At 36.5% G+C, this 13358-nt stretch overlaps 1 protein-coding gene across 7 annotated transcripts in view; it reads right to left on the bottom strand.

The window, feature by feature from the left end:
- The window catches only part of LOC111053237, a 285465-nt gene that overhangs the window by 125217 nt on the left and 146890 nt on the right, over nucleotides 1–13358 (bottom strand). For 6 of the 7 annotated variants that reach the window (XM_039424319.1, XM_039424323.1, XM_039424321.1 and 3 more), the window contains one exon: nucleotides 13200–13225. The exons of the other annotated variant lie outside the window; for it this stretch is intronic. The gene's annotated coding sequence lies outside the window, so the exon portion shown is untranslated. The remainder of the gene's footprint in view (nucleotides 1–13199; nucleotides 13226–13358) is intronic. 7 annotated transcript variants of the gene reach the window in all.

Below are 13358 nucleotides of genomic sequence, written 5' to 3'. Positions count from 1 at the left end.
ATGCATAAATCTTAAAACTGGAGCTAAGAACTACGTAGATGGGTAATTTGATGCGTAGTATCTTTGTTTGGTAGAAAGTTTAGAAACACCTCCTGTGTTTAGTACCGCTGACGTTCCAATAGATACTCAATATGAATGTTCATAATGAAGCACACTGCCAAATTATGATGACAGAATAGTGCGACATTCCAAGAAAGTCACTTGTTGCTAATCTTGCAATTTGACACTCAAAACTAAAACTGCTGCAACAGTCGTATGGGAATGCGTTAAATAGTCGAATTATACCTGAATTGAAAGATAATTCAATGCTCTACAATCTCGTAATCAGCACATTCTTGTGTCATCAATTATTGTTGGAAAGTTATAAGACTTGAAAGATCGAAAAAATAAAAGAAAATCTGGTTTTTCGAAAATACATCACTTTAGAACATAAATATCTCGAAAAGTATCGGATTTATCGGAAAACCTTACTAAACAAAACTTGTAGGTAATTTATAAAGTTTCATTTTAATTGTGTTAAATAGATTATATTGTTTCCAAGATATAAGCATGTAAGTAATAAGTGGAAAATGCAACTTTCAAACCACCCTCATCTCTTCAGCACATGATGTAGGGGTTGGTATTTTTGACATGCTCACCTCCAAACTAGTCTCAACAAAGCTGCAAAGTCGAAAATTGTGTTCCAAACATTTACTCCAAATTCCATTGTCAACTGATCTATTGTTGCTGAATAGAAAATTTCACTCTCAACACTAGAACTCCTGCAACAGTCGTAGGGCAATGCGTAAAATAGTGAAAATATACATCAAATTGAAGATAATTTGATGCTCTATCAGCTTATAATCAGCACGGATTTTTTCCATCAATCGTTCAAAAATGATAAGGCCGAAAAGATGAAAAAATTTGAGGCAAAAGAGTGTTTTTTCAAAAAAATTCTCACTTTCAAGAGCGGATATCTCAGAAACTATGAGAGATATGGAACAAATGTAGGAGACAAAACATGTTGGTAATGTTGTAACCTTCAATTTTGCATGTTATATAAATGTTCATAAGATGCATAGTTTCCGAGATATATGCGAAAAATGAAAAAAAGGTACTTTCAAACCACCCCCACCGCTTTAGCACAGGGGGTAGAGGTGAGGACTTTTGATATGTTAATCCTCTTACTATCCTTAAAAGAGCTGTGGAGTTGAAAATTGTGTTCCAAACTTTTCCTTCTATACCTTTATTTGAGCATTCGTTGCCTGGACTAGTAATCGAATGCAGTACAATCGTTATTGGATATATGCTGACACTGAATATCATTAATGATAAACATACTCCTCCAACTCTATGCTGGCGATTGCATTTCGCATATAATCTGGAGTAACCTTCAATGTAATATAAATCTAATTCATCATCATCAATCCATATTTCTGTTAGAATGATCCTTTTTTATACATTCCAACTTCGTCAGAAATAGATCAAAATTTTTTCTCGTACTTCTTATATTTTTTTGAATCACACTATTAAACCGTCATGAAGTTCATTATTTGATATATCGGGTTGAAAGTCGATCATCTATGTCGTGGAAATTAATCGGGTTGAAAGTCAATCATCTATGTCGTGGAAATTAACTACATTTTTTTTTAAAATCCTGATTCATTGAAAACATTTGGGATCATAATAAGGCGCATACAGACTTTCGCTGTGCTCCGCAATCGAACGTCACTCGATCAGATCGATTGATGATCGACCGGGGAGCAAGAGTGGAACGCGTGAAGAGCTAACATCTCCCGTAACGTTCATGATCGGTGCGACTGCGGAGCGAAGGCGGAACGAGGGCGGAGCGATGGTGAAACGAAGGCGGAGCGTTCGCGGAGCGGGTTAGAGGCGCGAATATCTGTACGCACCTATTAATACATTCAGTATTGGACAACTACAGATAATGAAATCTTAAAAGTTATCTCTAATCTTAAAAATAAGAAATCATCCGGCTTTGATAAATTTAATGTTCTAATAAAAAAAAGAATTGCCTTATATATTGCACCCGTACTGACCCATATTTTTAACTTAAGCTTCAGTAAAGGAGTTTTCCCAGAAATGTTAAAGATGAGTGTCGTAATACCAATTTTCAAAAAGAAAATTCAATAAAATTAATAACATCAGACCTATTAGCTTGCTTTCCGTTTTCTCAAAAATCCTAGAAAAGCTTATGATAAATAGATTAGTAACTTACCTAAATAAAAATAATTTTTTCTCCCAAAAGCAGTTCGGCTTCCAAAAAGGAAAATCGACTGAAGATGCCCTTTTAAATTTCTCAAATCTAGTTTACAATAGTTTGAATAATAGCAATAAAACAACCGGTCTCTATATAGATTTCACAAAAGCATTCGATTTAATTAATCATGAATTCTATTTTTAAAGCTTGAGGCGGCCGGAGTCAGGGGAGTGGCGCTGCGGTGGTTCCGCAGTTTCTGAGTAACAGGGAACAGCAGGTGAGGGTTGGCGCTGAGGGCTGCCTCAGTAGCCCCCTTCCCGTCACCGTCGGCGTCCCCCAGGGCTCCGTTTCCTCAGCTATTTTATTCATTATCTTTATTAATGATCTCTTAAATATAAAGTTCAATGGAATAATTCAAGCCTTTGCAGATGACATTGCTTTCTTGTACTCCCATAAAAGCAAAGAAGTTATAAAAAATAATATAGTAGCTGATTTGAGTATCCTGAGAGAATGGTGCAGTAAAAATAAAATGATAGTTAACGTATCTAAGACAAAATACATAAACTTCGACTATAGAGCTGTAGACTTTTCCGCCCCAATCCTATATCATTCTCAAGGGTGTACTCGAGAAGACTGCAGCTGCGAAGAAATTGAAAGAGTTGACTCTTTTAAATATTTAGGACTAACATTTGATGAAAAAATGTCTTGGAAAAAACACATTCAGATTTTACATGGTGACATTAGAAGATCAATAAGGAAATTCTATTATCTCAGAATTTATGTGATCAAACTCTGATGAAATCATTATATTATGCTTTGATTCATTCTCGGCTCCAGTACGGTTTGATATGTTGGGGTGGAACATTTAAAACTTTCATAAATAGATTGCGAATATCACAAAATCATATTATTAGATTAATATTACATAAAAGAAAAAGAGAAAGCTCTTTCCCCTTATATTGCAATTTGAAAATCATGCCTATTCAAAATCTTTATATTTTTAAGGTTCTAAAAATGTTTTATTTAATAAGTGGAAATTGTGGAATTGAAAACCTGTATTACAATATGAGAAGTAATGATAGGATTCTGTACCGTACCCCTAAAGTTAAAAAATGTATTTTTAGAAATTCTTGTTTGTTTATAGGGCCCTATTTATTTAATAAATTACCACTTAATATTAAAATATGTGCTTCTTACACTAAATATTGTAAAAAACTCATACATTGGCTATTTGAATTGAATGATACATCGACCTTGAGAACTGTATTGAGATAACTTATCCGTTTATATGCCTATTCTGTTCTATTATCTTATGTTTATATATTACCTACTTTGTTTACTTTGTTGATATTAACTGATTATAATATTGCAAATCCTAATAATGATCATATTATCCATGGTGTATTAGACAAGATGTTTACACGCTGCAGGTAGTACTGACGACTATTCAAGTTTATTATGCTAGACTAGACTCAAACTATTGTTGTTTTATAAATTTAATATTATGTATTACACACTGATCACAATAACTGGATAACGTGATCAGTTAATTTCCAAGATTCTGTTTGTGTTTTTACTATGTCTCTCAAGAAGGAAATAAATTCATTTATTCATTTATTTATTCATTTATTCATTACTTTCCTTAGTAGATCTACAATCGTAATATAATATATAACTAATTAATAAGATAATTGAAACTTATGATATGAATAAGAGCAATATTAAAGAAGCATTAATTGATCCGGAAATGAAATAATAGAACTTACATATTAAAAGAGTCATTCTTTCAGGACAGTCACTTGATCAAGACTGGTGAGAACGATGACTTTATCTCCCTCTGTTTTTCTCAGGAATTGTTCACGATTAATATTACAATGCGATATGATAACGTTTGAGAAGAAGTCATGACCAAAATCGTTGTCCGTCTGTCTGTTTGCTTGTGTGAATGTTCTACAATAACTTCTAAACGCTTTGATCAATCAGCTTCAAATTGATTTTGAACTCATATTCTAGAATTCTTTTACTGATTAAATATTCGTATCTTTGTGATAAGCTTTTGTTTGTATTTTTGACGACTCTTGAAACTTATGTTTGCAGATCTGTGTATAAACATTTATGTGTATCTGGGAACATTTTTTATTTTGAACTGTTTTTTTTCATTGGGTATGAATAAACGGATCAATCTTGAAAATTGAATGAGAGTAGAAGTGTATTGGAGTGACGACAAGGAAAGAGGAAGTGAGGGAAATGACTGATGAAATTTAATTCTATATTAACCATTTATCATTTCAACTTTAAATTATTCTCCCCTTAAACCTGGAAATAACAAGATAATTAATTACTCATTATCAAATTAAGGATGGATAATCTTTTTGTCGCTATGTGAATGATAAAACGCGAGCCTTTGTCCGTATAATCTGACCAGTATGAATTCGGAATTCTCTTCAAGTTCATTTTTTTCTTGCGGCGAAATACCTTCCAGCAAATATTAGGGGCAAAACTGATTAATTATGCGTAAGTGCAAGGGTGGGAAGAGAAGTACGCCAAGCAGAGTAGTCGACATTCAGATCGGAGAACTAATAAGCGCGCTACTAGCCTTTTGGTCTCGGTAAGAGGGGAGAGAAAAAGCGAAAAAGGAAGAAGAAAGAGAATGTTGGAGAGAGTGATAATTTAATAGGGGAAGTGGTGACACAGGGAATGGGAGGACGATGCGGGGCGTGAAAATGGTAAAGATGCGAACCAGAGAAAGCTGTGGGATGAGGAGGAATTTCGAGAACGCAAGGAATAAAACGTGGAAAGGGGCAGACTGAGCACCAGATGACAACAAGGTTCTTCACCCTGTCCAGTAGCCAACCTCTTTTAATCAACCGCCTTTTTCTCATCCAGGATTTCCTCTAAATAAAGAAAAGTAGTACATGGACCTCTACCAGGAAAGGGAAGTTATAAACTCTCTTACCTCATATTGCTGCTATATGTTATGCAGTATAGGCTACATTATATTTCTGCTATCTACTAGCTATTGCTATACATAGACGGTCAAACAGGTTGCTACAAATTCTTGAATAATGTTCTTGAAATTGATTGAGCTTGACATTATCATAACAAATTGGGATAGTGAGTTGGTGGTCGAAATAAATTCAACTATTGATTTAAAAATTGAGTTCCAACTATATTGCAATGCATCATTCATTTTTCTCCACTTTGGAATAGGAAGAGCCTTGACATTTTATTTCATATAATCATTTCCTACATGAAATGCCATAATATACTATCGCTTGATCAAGTGCTTAGAACAGTTTCTCAGTTTCTAGAACCCACATTTTTAGTATCATGAGTATGATCCCATAAAATAAATTGAATCAGTCTCCCATGTACAATCATTTCATCAATGTATCAATATTATAAATTGATTTACTATTAAAGTTAAAGTGGGTTTGATTGAATAAGGTATCTCCATTGGAATTAATACTTCATTATTGCTAAATACAACACCAGAAAGGTCAATCTTCGACTAACGAGAATAAATAAGAAATACTATAGAACATGTTTTTTAAAAAAATCATCGACTTCCGTTATCATAATAAATCAACTAGGGCAATCTTCACGAGTATTGCCTGAAATAGCTTGGAATAATAGCTCGAAATAAACACGATGCCAAGCTTCCTTTGAAAGAAAAGCTAATTTTCGCTTATTTTTAATCTGTCGGATTCAAGTAATTCAAGCCAGTGGAATGGAATGGAAAAAGTTCACAAAGATACTAATCCCAGCCTTTGACTGAGGTTCCTAATTGCTAAGCTTATACGCCGTAGAGCGTTTGCCTAGCTAACACTGGAGAGCGTTGAGTTTTCAAACCTGAATGTAATTCAACATTCTAAGAGCCATGAACACAGTTGTTATGAATTATTCAGGATCTTTTTAAATCCGTATAAATTAAATATTTATCCGGCTTCTTTGCTGCTTCATGCTTCACGAGGTTTATCCCCGAACTCAGTCTTCTTCAAACAAAATGCTGCGATGATTTTTCTCGCATAATTAGATTCTCCTTTGAAAAAGGAACTACAGCGCATCTACATTATAAACCATTCACTTACACTAGAATGAGTTGAATGGAAGATGAAAGAGCCAAGTAACTGTGGAATGGAGTGAAGCAGTTAATAAAAAACAATAATTATGCCAGTCTTTATCTTTGGAAATAAATATTCTTGAAATTCATATTTGGGATTACTTCCTTAGGAGCCTGGACATCTTCTGATTCTCTTGTGGGAGACTTCCTGGAATATCTAGCAATAAACTCCAGGTTATTGTGAAGTTGATGTCAATGTCTATTTCCTATGCTAGTGTGAATGTTGAGTGATGAGAGATTATTGAATTGGTTTTGCTTCGAGTAGATGAGGTTTTCAATGTTATACGGTGTTTTGATTCACTGCAAACTATCTCCCATTTCTGTGTTCGGGGGTTAAATTTATTGTTGATACTGATGATTGATGATCACTAATGAAGCTTGCTTATTGAATATGAATGATCATGAGGTGATATAATTTATAGACTATTACTAAAGAATAGGAGCAACACGATACAGGATAATGTATTGAAATTTGACTTCTTCCATCACTTACAATTCATTGCATAAGTTGATGAACTATTTCATTCACAAAGCAATTATTCTGAGAAGATTAGGAAAAATAGGATACAAAGACCTAAAGTGTCATCTGTAATCGTAATACGCTATTTCTGATGCATTCTGAGCAGAGTGGTGAATCAATAAATGGGGTTGGGTAATTTAACCTAGCTTGGAAAGAGCAGGGATTGTGATAATTTCATGCGAAATTACAATATTGGAGACAGGAAATTGAATTCATGTGAACGGAAAAGGAATTTATCATTGGAACGTGGCCACTTTGTAAATGGAAACAAAGGATATTGTTTCTTCTGTGAATATTTTCCTCTATCGATGTTATTGGCTTTTCCTCTCAAACAATATAGGATAAACATGCTACGCATACTGATACAACATTCTAGGTATCCAAAATGAAATAGGTCACGAAAGGTGAGAGAACTCTTCGGAAATAACTCCGGATAAGCATGTTATCATTTGTCATTTTATTCATTCTCCAGAGATTTGTTGGTCAGAGTAGCTACTAATACAACATAGTACAACATCAACATGGTTTATATGACTTTTCATCCTATCATACTAAAAAATACATTATCACTGCTTCTAAAAATAGCACATAGTGTTTTCATCGAAAAAAAAAACAAAACAAATTATTTTGATCAATTCGATTGAAATTTCGTTCTAATTTTTCTTGTGAGATAAGCTGATTGATTACACAGCTGATCTCCCACACAGGCTCACGCATCTTCTGTTATCGACAGACGACGAAATTATCATCTGTTCTTCCAAGGATGAATAATAATTATCAACCTTCTCATGTCCTTCAGTGAGTTTTCCCAGGGATGAGACCTAGTGCAATCGAATTTTTATATCATAAACCTACTATGTTCCAAATTTCGTGAAAATCTTTACAGCCGTTTTCAAGATCCGTTGGACATAAATTACCATATATAAATATAAATACAGAAGTTGCTCGCTTAATATCATAGGATTAGAGTTTGCGTACTAATCAAACGTAAGAACAAGGAATTGATGCTTCTGCATAATAACGGGTTATTCAAAAAGGACTTGCCACTTTGAAAGTTCATATAAGTCTTATTAAACAAGATACAGAGCTGGTTTTTGTGTTGTTTTAAAGGAAAACACTTCAATTTTTTTCACATTAAACGAAAGATTTTCTATGTGACTCCCGTTGGTTATCCTGCAGATATCACATCCATTGATTTCTTTCAAGACTCGCACTAGCATTCCAGGTGTAATTTGCTCAACAGCAGCGCAAATCCTTGCTCTAAACCTAGCTCCGCAGTGCAGGCTGGATGCTTGTCTGACTCGGACTAGGCGCTGAGACAGCAAGAGTAATAGCAGCGTTGGTGGAAGTGCGAGCGGCCGCAGTAACATCTTCCACCCAGCAATGGTCGGCGTAGTTCCGCCTAGCGGACAGACGAAAGATCAATCCAGTCGGTTATTTGATCCCTCCAGCCAGGCTCAGTCAAGCAGCCGAGACAATAGAACAATGAAGTGACGGTCTTATTCGCGTTCATCAGCAGTTTTCTTTCTCACGACTATTTTTATTTTTGTGTGTCAATAATAACTCCAGTCACCAGTAAAAAGTTTCCAGAAATGTGGTGTAGGCCTACTACCATTTATTAATGACTTTTCATGATGATTTTTAATCATTTAAAAACATTGTTGACATTCTGAGCCTTCAGGCTAAACTTGGGGTCGCTGAGAACGAATCTGCAATCAGAATTTCTCTATCACGAAAAATAACGAAAAAACCCAGCTGTTGATCTCCCGGCAACTGTTAACAGTCATCCTGCAATGCGGCCGAAACACTTCCAAGCCAGACACCCATCTCAAATGACAACAACGCCAAGCTGTGAGAAACCATCCTGCACTGCGGCGCTAGGTTAAGTTCTGGTAGAGTGGCTGGCAAAGGAGGAGGTAAATACACCATATCTCATATGAATCCCCACAAGAAAAAAAAATCCAGCGGTGTTAGTCTGGGGAACGAGGGGGCCATGCAATTGGGGCATTACGGCCAATCCACTGATTTGGAAAGCGGTTATGAAAATCCCGGACGTCAGTCAGATAGTGTGGTGGTGCGCCATCTTGCATAAAGAGAATATTTCGTTCTCGGTCATCCTCATCGATCTGTGGTATCAAAAATGTCTGCAATATATCAAGGTACACTATGCCGATTTTCAAATTAAGACACACAGCTAGCACGCTTGAGTCCAGTGAAGGCAGCCATTTTTGACGTAACTGCCGCTAGCGCTTGTGCGGCGCGAGCAGACTACGTGAGGCAAAACTTGGAGTGTTTTCCTTTAAAACAACACCAAAACCAGCTCTGTACCTTGTTTAATAAGATTCATATGAATTTTCAAAGTTGTAAAGTCCTTCTCGAATCACCTGATATAAATGGACAAATTTATGTAAATGAGACCCAGATTGGATCACTTGCTGCATGAGAACCGAACACCGAGTACCCTGCCACTAGTACAACTCCCTTTATAGAAATCGGGAAACTCCCACTCGCCTTCGGAAAGAGACTTCTCTGCTCACCAACGGAGTCATCACTCTCTAATCAGAAATTCTCTGCTTGACGTACTTCCATACATCACTACAAATTTCAGAAGTACACCCTATTTTGTTCCGCGCCCCAGCCTTGAATGCTCCGATGCTCATCTCTTGGAACAACAGTGATCGCATCCTCGCATATGCAGTCCCTTTGCCTTCACTGAAACTAGTCCTGAACATTATTCAGATGAATACATTCCTCTTCCAGCAGTCATGACCTATTTACATATCTGGTTGAAATAGGCTCATGCACTTGAACATAACATTGTTTTCTCAAGCTTCAAGTTGAATAAATTTCATGTACTGCTATCGAACCGAAACTCATACCATAACTTTCTTCTGTTCCTATTCTTTCCATGTGAGCTTGCAATTTGACACGTCTTGCAGCCAGTTTTTATCGTTTCATTTTTCTTGGATTGGATAGCATTATATTGCACTGAATATATGAAATTCCACCACAAAGGGCAGGATTGGAAATAATCACGATTAATCAAACTCCCTCAGGTCTATTTTAGAGTTATCAATTTTTTAGAACTTCATGAACAGAAACTTCTCATCATTAAATTCCAGTGTACCATTCTAGTGCGTATGAAACATGATTTTTACTTTCCTTGCCCTATTACCATAGGTAAGGGAAGCATTGCTTTCCGAAAAAATTAAGGTACCCCAATTTCTAAATTTCTATACGTTTCAAGGTCCCCTGAGTCAAAAAAGTGGTTTTACGGTATTGGTCTGTATGTGTGTGTGTGTGTGTGTGTGTGTGTGTGTGTGTGTGTGTGTGTGTGTGTGTGTGTGTGTATGTGTGTATGAGTGTATGTGCGTCTGTGTACACGATATCTCATCTCCCAATGAACGGATAGACTTGAAATTTGGAACTTAAGGTCCTTACTCTATAAGGATCCGACACGACCAATTTCGATCGAATTAAATTCAAAATGGCGACTAGAATGGCGAAAATGTTGTCAAAAACAGGGTTTTCGCGATTTTCTCGAAAACGGCTCTAACGATTTTTATCAAATTTATACCTAGAATAGTCATTGATAAGCTCTATCAACTGCCACAAGTCCCATATATGTAAAAATTCCAGGAGCTCTGCCCCATCTATGCAAAGTTTGATTATAGATTCACGATTATTAGGCTTCAGATACAATTTGAACAAGAAATTTCAATTGGAAAAGATTGAGCATGAAAATCTCTAGAATTAATGTTCAGTAACATTTTCACCTAAAATTGAAAATAAGCTCGAAATTCGAGAAAATGTGATTATCCAATTGCAAACTGTTGATTCTATTAAATCATTCACTATGAAGAGATAGAATACTTCGTGTGTGTCCAGCGTTATTGTCCTGTCAACAGCTGGTTCAAATCTTTGAATAGTAGACTTGAGATGTGCGGGAACACTAGCGTCCGGTGATCTTTTTTCATAACGGCAAGGAAAGTTGTGTGAGTGCGCACTACCTCCTTAAAGAAAGCCATAGTGCATTCATATGACGTCAGCACGGAGGTAGTGGAGTGAGCCACACCAGATCTATATAAAAGCGGCACTCACTCACTGACTGACTGACTCACTCACTCGCAGAACTAAAAATCTACCTGACCAAAAACGTTCAAATTTGGTAGGTATGTTCAGTTGGCCCTTTAGAGGCGCACTAAAAAATATTTTGGCGATATTTTAACTCTAAGGGTGGTTTTCAAGGGTTTGAAGTTCGTCTTTTAGCATGTATATTCTTCTTACTCCAAAACTTAAAAATATAATAATTGAAATGTCCATACCATATGTTAATATAGAACTCTAATCTAGAGAGAGTACCTCTTCGACACAGTTGTTCTGGTAACTAAATTAAAAATTTTGTCAGGTTGACATTTAGTTAAGTTGACTTTGTTAGGTTGGTACCAAGTTCAAAATTGAAATGTATTTTTCCAGGAGCTCCTCAATACCAATTTATCCAGTACCTACTAAATACCTATTCAGGAGGTCCTGATTTGTCGCGGAAAAATTGATCATTTTGGGTACTGCTACTTCAATCAGAGCTATTTCAGGGAATATTATATTACTAGCCGTCAGGCTCGCTTCGCTTGCCATATCCGTTAAACCAGACGTTTAGCCTGGACTCCCGACTGGATCGTCCCTACATATGATAAAAATATGACATAACATTTCAAATATGGTAGGTGTGTTCAGTTGGACCTTTAGAGGCGCAATAAGAACGCATTTGGAAAAGTTTCAAAAGATACGCCCAAAATCTGCGTTTTTTAGCGTTTTCTCAGATTTATCGAGAACAAGTAAACAGAAAATGTTCAAACTCACTACAGAAGCTCAGCTGGGGTGCAATAATGTTGTGTTAGAAGGAATTTGAAATAACGCCAAAGATACGCCCAAAATTAGCGTTTTCTCAGCTTTTCTGCGTTCCCTCACCTTTTTCAATAATTGATGGAGATATATTTAAACAAATTCAGTACACAGGTTTAGCTGAGGTGGAAGAATTTTGTTCGCCAAAGATACGCCGATATAGTAACAGGTGTTTTTCGAGATCAAATCAACATAATACGTTCAAATTCGGTACAGAGGTTCCGCTAAGGTCTACATGCAGGGGAGCGAAGCGAGCCCGCTGATCTCATTTTTGGACAATCCAGTCGGGGTCCAGAATTCGGTACAGGGGTTCCGCTGCGGTCTACATGCAGGGGAGCGAAGCGAGCCCGCTGATCTCATTTTTGGACGATCTAGCCGGGGGTCCAGGGGGCGGAGCCCCCTGGCTAGATGGATATGGCGAGCGAAGCGAGCCTGACGGCTAGTTTAATATAATCAACAGTAGTTGCCAACAGTTTGCAATTGGATAATCACATTTTGAAGCCCGAATAAGTTGTTTGAAAACCAATAACCGTACAATTCGTTCTTGTGCTTTTGTTACAAGGGGAAAATAATAAAAGCCGAAAGTGTAGCACGATCAGTTTGTGAGCAAACAAGCAATAGATATTTTCCGGTACAAAACAGTGGCATGGCGGAAGAGAACAACCAATTTTGCTGGCAACTGGGGATTCGAGTGGGTCGGAAATTGAGATCACGAGTAGATTGAAATCAGGAGGACACACGGCAACAATTGATTGAATCACATCGGCCACGTTCATTTCATTTTGCATTGAAGTCGATCGATTGCAAGAGTTCGTTCCACGCTGCCTGCTACTAATTAGAACTCCCCAGATAGTGTTGGCAGAATGGTGATCTGTAGGTTCCCCCCTCACTCTCTATAACCTGCAATGTTACAATCCTATTCAGTGTTGGTCGATGGAAAACATGTGGCAACAAACGAATGAAAGCCACGCGACATTTTCCTGATTGTTGAGGATAAAATGTAGATGTAGATGTAGTGATGTAGTCTACTATCACTGTCATATCGACTGTTCATGATAAGTCTCAATCAATCAAAAATCTGTTGTTAACTCTTCAGTGTATTGTTAAGGTTACTGGATTTCATCAATTCTATAATCAGATTAGTTCATGATGAGATTAGTTGTTTGGACTTGATAGTTCTAATGTTGCAATAGAAGATGAGAAAGCTGGAGATATCTGAGCAGAGAAGCTAATGAATAATATCTTTCACTATCCCTTCTTCAAAAGGCTCAAAGACAATATTTTGTAACTTGACAAGTAAGTTGAGTTAATCGCTTGGAGATTGGACCTGGAAATCCGTTCTCCCAAATCATATTATGTTTTTTACAATCATAATATTTATCCTTGTTGCTTAAAGTATTCCATTCATACTGTGTTAGAATAAATATTATTGGAATGTTTCTAATCAAACTCACCTTTGTAAATGATCCAGTTGGTTCACCTGAAACAAAATTGTGATGGTTATTGTTATTATCATGATTCGCCTACTATTGTAGTCTTTGACTTCTTACAAGTAAAAAGAAAACGAATTCCTGTATGGAGTTCCTCTATGGTGTACTCGTATCTATGGAATA

The sequence above is a fragment of the Nilaparvata lugens genome, chromosome 3 (genome assembly GCF_014356525.2).
Source record: "Nilaparvata lugens isolate BPH chromosome 3, ASM1435652v1, whole genome shotgun sequence".
Taxonomy (NCBI): Eukaryota; Metazoa; Arthropoda; class Insecta; order Hemiptera; family Delphacidae; genus Nilaparvata; species Nilaparvata lugens.
The sequence above is the reverse complement of the archived record's forward strand: the minus strand, read 5'-3'. Positions and strand labels throughout refer to the sequence as shown.